Genomic DNA, 6543 nt, shown 5'->3' on the forward strand with positions numbered 1-6543 from the left:
AAGATAACATGGGCTCACTATCATACCCTTGATCTTCTCTGTACAAAGCCATCAGATCTATTACTGTGTTGCTCTAAAAGACAGTGTCGCCAAGTACTGTTCCTTGATTTGGCCAATTTGTGCTCTTACATACTGTGCAGCTTCAACAGTGGTCAAAGACTTTTTCTGAAACAACTTGCAAGAATATGCAAATTCACCCAGAATGTCATTCAGTGCTGCTAGGAAAAAATTGTTGTTTAAGCCACATAGTTTTTTTATAGCAATATTTAACAATTGGGTCATTCTCCTCAACTTTTTCATGTTCAAATTATTTAATGGCAACCTCATAATTATGCAAGAGTGCACCAACAGCAAAATGCCTTGAAAGCCACCACACTCCATTCAGTGGCCAAAAGGAGATTGCTTCACATTGAGTGACTAAAGCAATTTTGTCCAGATTGGACTTTCTTACAGGAGTCCGGGAGAACACAGTGTAGACAGACCTCAATAACGTCTCCATTAGCCTGATCATCATCGCTTATTTTCCAGACATCATAAACTTCCAAATCTCCTCGATGCTCAACAAAGTGCTGCTCAACTAGATGGGGAATGGATTGCTTAAGGCAGGTGGCACCACCATTGTTCTTTCCTAGCATCATTGATGCACCATCTGACGGAAACATGACAATTTTCATAAGGTCCAGTTTACTGGCAGTGTAGAAGTCTTTTACAGCTCTAGTGATAGCCTCGGCATTACATGTACTCAGAGTTACTATTGCACCAAACACTGTTTTGTGCTCTGTTGATGTTACAGACCAGAACTTGAAGTAGAGGATGAGAATTTTTGTAACTGAAATATTAGTGCTCTCATCAATTATCAATGTGTGATATTGATAATTGCCAACAAAGTTCTGCCATGGCGTCAGAGCTTATCACGCTGTGGATGGCCTCTAAAAACTCAAAGGCATAGCTCTTGCTCCTCCAGCTGTCTGGTGTCTTCACATACAATGCTAGGTGGTCATGGATGTCTTGAACAGACAACATTGAAGTGTTCATCTTGACCTCTAGCAACACATTGTTGATGAGAATCTTTATCTCTTCAGGAAGGGATCTTTGCTGTTCAACCACTTCTAGTCTGATTGCTCTTTTTTTAGTTGGTCATCATCCTGCCAATTAACCTGTTGGCGATACTCACATTCACCTGCGAAAGCAAAATGGGAATAGAGTCTTTCTAGACAAAAAATCTAGCTGTTTCCATTCTAACCCCTCTTACGCTTAACACGCAAGAATACCAAAGAGGGGGACTCGGACCGGAGCAGAGGAGTTGGCCTAACGGCTAGGACTTTCGACCTCGGACCTGGGGAACTGGGTTCGAGTCTCAGTAACGATGCTGAACATCCTGTGATTCTGGGCAAATCACTTAATCTCCCTGTGCCTAACAAAAAAATGTATGTGTGTCCTCATGTAACGTAACTGGTGCTATGTAAAGCGCTCTGATACCTGATTCGGTTGCGGGTCAAGTTCGTGCTATATAAAACTCTGCACACAAAAAAAGAAAAAAGACAGCTATTTGTTGGCTTGATCATTGGACCCTGTTCCTCTGGCACCACTCAACCAACATAGCCCAAGTCTTTCCTCTGCTTCTAGGATCGCACGCCATATCTTGTTGACTTATATATATATGATGCTGTTTTTACAGTCAGAGAAAAGGGGTGGGACAGCCGATTTCCACGCTTTACAGATCTCTCATCTTCCCAATTAAACAACATACAAAATTAGCCTTGCCGCAGCCTTATTTGAAACCAAAGTACTATCCTGGCCTAATCTAAAAAATATAAGCGTAGGGGTTGCTTCTATTCGGATTCCTGTTACATCTGTCAAAAATTCCCATACATCCATCCAAATTTTTTTAAATACGGGGCAAGTTAAAAACATATGACTATCATTTGCTGAAGGATCCTGACATCTTGAACAAATATGCTGAGTATAGAGTATAGTACATGGAGACTAGAGGGGGTTTATTCCTGGAAGGCAGCTTAATGAACTTACCTTCACTATGATGGGTATAATAGAGTTGGCAGAATCTTTTAATCCTCCAGTGACGATGGTGACAGTAGATGCTGCTAAAGCGTTCAACCAGGTTCACTGGCCGTACCTTTGGGAAGCTCTAAGAACGTACAGCTTCCTATAAACTTTATAAAAGCGTTACAGTTGCTTTATAGTGCACCTAAAGCCAGAGTTATTGTTAATGGAGAATTAACGGATTGGTTCAGTATTATGCGGAGAACAAGGCAGGGATGCCCTGTGTCCCCCTTGTTGTTTAACATATATATTGAACCCTTCGCAGCCTTAATTAGGCAGGACCTTTCTATTCTTCCTTTTAGATATAAAATTCTTGAGGTTAAAGTAGCTTTATACGCGGACAACCTTATTCTTTATACTTAGAATCCTAAGGAGGCTATTCCTAAATTGTGGGATAAAGCAGATGTATTTGGGAAGGTCTCCGGATATAGCGTAAATAGGGATAAGACTGAGGTAATGGAGTGGAAACAACCCTCTCAGACCCTTGGAGTGAAATCTCAAATGCGATATCTTGGCATTATAATCACACAAAAGTGGATATCCCTGGGGTCAACTGGAGAAAGATCAACCAGGAGGTTGGAAGATTATTGATCAGATGGGCTAATCTTCCCCTTAATTTATATGGAAGGGTGAATCTGATCAAAATGATTATACTTCCTAAGATTACTTTTTTTTAAAATAATATACCTCTCCCATTTGATAAGAACGAGGTAGCAGAATTACAGGGCAAGATAGGAAGCTTTGTTTGGGAGTCAAAAGGCCCACGTATATCTTGGAAAAAGTTGAGGAGAAGGTTAAAGAGTGGTGGTCTTGCCCTCCCGGATTTATGGGTCTATGCACATGTATTTGATTTTAAGAATTTTCGAATGTTATTAAATAGTATGATTGCTCTGTCACTGGCAGTTTCTGTCAGCATGGTGCACCGTCCAAAACCCAGCCTGTCAGGAGCACTTTTGTTTCTTAGGGTCACCAAAGCAGATTCATGAACTTTGCTAGATAGATGGCGTTTCAAGTAGTCCAGCTTCCAGCCATCACTCCGTGTCTTGCCAGTAGAAAAGGCCCCTGCAATCTTTGGTTCGGCATATACTTTGCAACTCAGGGCTACATCCGGGTTGCAGTGAAATAGCTCACCCAGTTGTATGCAAACCTTGCTCTGTGACTTCTGTGTCTTAGTCTCCACAATTTCTTTCACCCATTCTTCTTTGAACACAATGCAGCATTTCTTTCTCTGTGGTGAAGCACTGCCCTCTGCAAAAGTGACAGCTTTGCTCTTGAACATTTTGGTGGCATTCAGTCTGAGCCTAATATTCTACAAGGCCTGCAAAAAAAGGAAACATTTTTACAGTTGGTTCTTCTGCTCATGAATGCAATCTGTCTGACAGTACTGAGCTATCGCTAAGAAAATGTAGCAAGCAATTACCTGGACCTTTCTGTTTGTTCTCACACCGCCCGTCAAACTCTGTATGAGTACTGTCTGTAATGCCTACAATGGAAGAAAAGATGGTTAAAACAGGTTGTTGGTTTATAATCTACTAGATGCACTGCATGTAAGGTCAACCAGATCATTAACTGGTCTGTCTGCTTCATGTCTGCCCGTTGAAATTTAGGTGTAACACTGTCCGCAATAGAAGTAAATAATTGTTATAGCACATGGTTATGTTCCAATGTCCCAAGTGCACCACAAGGAAAAACTACCAAATAATTACCTGTTCTTTCTGCTTGTAGTTACGTCTGTCCATTCTAATCAATGAGTGTCACTGTCTAAGAAGCCTGCCAAAGAAGAAAGAATTGTTGACGTTGTTATACTATAATGTACAAGGTGCACCACAGGGGAAATCTACCAAATAATTACCTTGTCTGTCTGCTTCTACTCACATGTGCTTTTTCTAATCTATGAGTAGCACTGTCTGAGATGCCTACAACAGAAGAAAAGGTGGCTAAAGTATGCTGCCATTTTACAGTGTACCAGGTGCACCACAACGGAAATCTGGTAAATAATTACCTTGTCGTTCTGCTTCTACTCATGTATGCCTGTTCAAATGTATTGCCTGCAAAAGAATAAAAAATAGGCAAATCACCTGATTATGTTTACATGTCTCAGAAGCACCACAAGGAAAAACTAGAAAAAACTAGCAAGTAATAACCTGCTCTTTCTGCTACTGTTCCCGTCTGCCTCTTCTAATCTATGAGCAGTACTGTCTGAGATGCTGCATCAGAAGACACGGTGGTTAACAGATGGTTACAAAATGTTGGCATATTATAATATGCCAGGTGACCCAGAAAGGGGCTCTACCAAATAATCAGCCCATTCAACTCTATAACTTGCACTATCCGACAAACCTGTAATAGAAGAAAAGGTGTGGATCATGAACTTGATTTATCTAGATTCCCCTAATCCCACCTGGAACGTCTACATAATTACCTGGTCTTCGTGGGTACTTAAGCCTGCCAGTTCAAATCCAAATGTTTACCATCTGCAATTGGAAAGAAGATATTTAGCATAGATTATAGAACTTATAAACAAAATCAGGCGCATGCATCAAAGCCTTTTGCGATCGCAAACGGTGCGATTCGCAAAAATCGTCCGTTTGCGATCACAAAATTAGCTTTTGCGGTGCATCAAGGGTCAAGGCCCTCTCAATTTGAGAATTTGCAATTAATTGCGAGTTCTCAAATTGCGATTGCATTTAAGGAATTGCATTTTGCGATTCCTTTAATGCAATGCATGAAAGTAAAAAAATCTGCGATTTCGCTATTTGGGGGAGCAAATTACCACGAAGTTGAACTTCATGGTAATTTGCAAAAACTTTGAAAAATGCACTTTTGTGCATTTTTCAAAGTTTCATGTTGCGCACACACATGCCCTTAGGGCATGTGTGTGCGCAACATATGTGCACAGATCAATTTCAGGGGGTGAAACAGGGTGTCCTTTTGACACCCTGGCACCCTTGAAATTGCATTCTCAATTTGCAATTGTCTAATTGAGATTCGCAAATTGAGGATGTCTTCCCATTCATTCCTATGGGCCTACAGGCCCATAGGAATAAATGGGGCTGTATTCCTTAATTGCGACTCGCAATTTGCGAGTCACAATTAAGGAATGTTTCGAAATTGCTATTTTTAAGTGATTTCTACATGCATAGGCTTTTGCGATTCCTTAATTGCGATTCCTTAAAAATCGCAATTACGAATTGCAAAAGCCAACAATGATGCATGTGTCTGAATGTGCATAACAGTTCCAGAGGCTCCACTAGAAAAAGTAAGCGAATAGTTACCTGGGGTTTCAGTTTAGACAAACTCAGGTGAGTGCTCACATGGTTCCATATTTTCATCCGTTTAAAAACCTACATCATGCGTTAGACCTTCTGTGATGCAGCCTTTACAGGCCTCGAGAGACCTGCTCACCCATTTGCTATGACTAATCCGATTTTAGCTATTTTTAAGGCCTTTTGACCCGTTCTGGCAAGCTGACAAAAACAGTTGATCTGTTCATTCAGAAAGTGAATGAGCAATAAAGACGTCTTTAAATCTTGTTTTTATCTTGTCACATTTCCTGTGGGTTCAAAGACAGAAGTCCAATGCAAGCTTATGTCTTCTTACAATTTGATGCTTATTTTATCCTGTAGACTGTTGGTTACATTTCTGTCTCTGACTGCAAAGTTAGAGGATTTAGTAAAGTGAACTGTATGAAAATCTTGCTGTTCAGGGAGTGTGAAATGAAAGGCTGTTGGATATCAGGTTTTTTTCTAACACACAACATTTAAATGGCTAGTACATGAACTGTACAAATATTTTGAAATGTATTTCTGTAGTTTCGAAAGCACATTTTTTGGAAATCTGTGTGGTGGAAACAAATATTTTAATAGGATCAAAACAAGTCAGAACACTTTACTTGGTGATGTGCAAATGATAAACCTAAATTTGTACTGCGTGAGTGGTTGAGGTGGGCAAGCTAGGAATTTCATGGAGATGGGTCGGACATATAGGAGCTTTCAACTCTAACACTCAGTATATTTAACGTGAATCCCCATTTCCTAACAATGGTGCACATGGCTTTGTGCCCAAAAAATACCAACTCCTTCCGGCAGACATTAATAGTTAGACATGTTTTTATTTCTCATAACTTTGCAGGTTATTATGTTAAAATGGTAATACAAGAAGTACGTATGAAATTGCCACGAGTAAATTGAAACTCTGTAAGGTGTGATATTCAAAATGTTTATTAATGTATCAAAAATGTAACATGTGCTTTGTTGCTGGCGTTTAACCTGACACAATGGTTGTTATCACCATTGTTGGACTTGGCCCTTTTTGCAGGGTTATCTCCAAACTTTTTGCCTTCTTCCTCCTATTTGTTCTGACCTGTTTTTGTTGGTTTTAGGACTCTGGGCACTTTACCACTGCTAACCAGTGCTAAAGTGCATATGCTCCTTGTTTAAATTGTATTGGTAATTGTTTTATCCCTGATTGGCATATTTGATT

General features: G+C 40.1%; 1 pseudogene; it reads right to left on the reverse strand.

Annotated features, from left to right (window-relative positions):
* Positions 1 to 573: 573 nt before the first annotated feature.
* On the reverse strand, positions 574 to 3340 carry LOC147697047 (uncharacterized; annotated as a pseudogene).
* Positions 3341 to 6543: the final 3203 nt, after the last annotated feature.

Source organism: Lissotriton vulgaris, chromosome 8 (genome assembly GCF_964263255.1).
Source record: "Lissotriton vulgaris chromosome 8, aLisVul1.2, whole genome shotgun sequence".
Lineage (NCBI taxonomy): Eukaryota > Metazoa > Chordata > Amphibia > Caudata > Salamandridae > Lissotriton > Lissotriton vulgaris.